Source organism: Cebus imitator, unplaced genomic scaffold, assembly GCF_001604975.1.
Source record: "Cebus imitator isolate Cc_AM_T3 unplaced genomic scaffold, Cebus_imitator-1.0 Scaffold261, whole genome shotgun sequence".
NCBI lineage: Eukaryota > Metazoa > Chordata > Mammalia > Primates > Cebidae > Cebus > Cebus imitator.
This window is the reverse complement of record NW_016107576.1, coordinates 2,556,909-2,559,024: the sequence shown is the minus strand read 5'-3', so window position 1 is coordinate 2,559,024 and position 2,116 is coordinate 2,556,909. Positions and strand designations below refer to the sequence as shown.

The window sequence follows — 2,116 nt, the reverse complement described above, 5'->3', positions numbered from 1 at the left end:
CATGTAAACATATGAAAAGATTCTCAGTCTCTTGGTTAGTAGAGGAATACAAATTAAAACCACATTGAGTTACCACTTCACATCTTTATTATAAGATGTCTGACAAAACCAAGTGTTAGTGAGGATATAGAGCTGTAGAACTCTTTTATACTGCTGGTAGAAATGTAAATTTATGTAAGTCTATTGAAAACAACTTGGCATTATACAATAAAGTTGAATATGCACATCTTACCAGAAATTCCACCCCTAGGTATAAATACTGGAGAAAATCTTATACATATGTAGAAGATGTATATAAGTATGCTCCTGACAGTATAGTTTATAACAAAAACTAACAGAACCTAAATATATGTGTGCTATAAAAGAGAGATGAATTGAGTGGAATGTACCTGAAGTCCCAGCTACTCAGGAGGCTGAGGCAGAAGCACTGCATGAGGCCAAGAGTTTGAGACCAGCCTGTGTAACATGCTGAGACCCCATCTGATATGATTTGGATTTATGTCGCTACCCAAATCTCATATGGAATTTTAATCCCTAATGTTGGAGAAGGGGCCTGGTGAGAAGTGATTGGATCATGGGAGTGGATTCCTTCCTTGCTATTCTCATGGTAGTAAGTGCTTGTGAGGTTTGGTTGGTTAAAAGTATGTAGCACTTCCCCCTTTGCTCTCTTTCTCCTCCTCTGGCCACATAAGACACACCACGTAAGACACACCTGCTTTCCCTTCACCTTCTGCCATGATTGAAAGTTTCGTGAGGCCTCCTCAGCCATACTTCCTGTCCAGCCTGCAGAACTGTGAGCCTATTAAATCTCTTTTCTTATAAATTATCCAGTTTCAGATATTTCTTTTTCTTTTTTGACTTTTTTCTCAATTCTATGTTCCCCAGAATACAGACCAGACACAGGGCCTGAGCTGAGGTGTATATGGAGTAGGTTTACTCTACCACCTGTTTCTTTACAGTCAGTGTAAGAACACAGCCTGTGGTAAGCATCAGGAGGTTTCAGAAATTTCTTTATAGCAGTGGGAAAACAGACAAATATACATCTCTAGCAAAGTTTTTTTAAAAATAGATGAGCACTGCACTCTAACCTAAGCAATACAGTGAAAATTTCATCTCTCAAAAAAAAAAGAAAAGCAGAGATATATAAGTTATGGTGTAGTTATACACTGGAATCCCATCCAGCAGTGAAAATTACTGCATTAAAATTACATGCATCAATATGGATGAATGCTATAGTGCTGAGGGGGAAAAAGAAAGTTTTAGAAAGATATGTACAAGCAATATTTAATTTATATAAAGTTAAAAATCTGGATACACTAAATTTATATTTTGTACAGATATATAAAGTTTGGTTCAACTATAAAGAAAAGCAGAGAAATCATTAACAAGAAATCCAGTGTATTTACTTAAAAGGAGGTTAGGTAGGAGTGTGATCACAGAGAGACATATAGAGGAATCCAAATGAATGGTAATGTTCTATTTCTTTAGTATCATTTCATTCAACTGATATTTACTAAATGCCCACTATGTGCCAGGCACTGCTATAAATACTTGGGATACAAGTTCAAGCAAAGCAAAGAAACTTTCCTTCATGGAGCATGTATTCTACAAGGAAAGGCAAATAAATAAATAGAAAGTGATAAATTATTATTACTGTGTTAGAAGGTGATAAGTTCTATGAAAAAATAAGTTGAAAAGGCAAGGCAGATTAGAGTGGATGTATAGGTTGCAGAATTAAATAGGATGATAAGGGTAGGGTTTCACTGAGAAGGTAACATTTGAGCTATGATTTGGAGGAAGTGTGCCACATGGCTATCTGGGGCGACCAGCATTTCAGGCAAAGGGAATAGCCAGTTGATTGATCTTAAATATGCATTTTCTTCCCCAAGCATATGAGCTGCCAGAAATAGAAAAAAAATGATTTGTGAGAAGAATCAAATGTCTAGAATAAATGGAAACTTAAGATTCAAGAAGAGAGGTCTCGCAGAAGTTTTATATTTCTCTACCCACCATTCCCCTAAACCTAGTCCCCTGCTCCTTAAGAATACACCAGTTAGCACTAGGGAAAGGGAAGGAAAGTTAAGCAAAGGATAGGGTTGGGACAGAAGAGGAGGGA

At 36.8% G+C, this 2,116-nt stretch overlaps 1 non-coding gene across 1 annotated transcript; it reads right to left on the bottom strand.

The window, feature by feature from the left end:
* Positions 1-872: 872 nt before the first annotated feature.
* Positions 873-999, bottom strand: LOC119467142. Its single transcript, XR_005195674.1, has one exon. It is a non-coding gene; the product is annotated as a small nucleolar RNA SNORA51 (small nucleolar RNA).
* Positions 1,000-2,116: the final 1,117 nt, after the last annotated feature.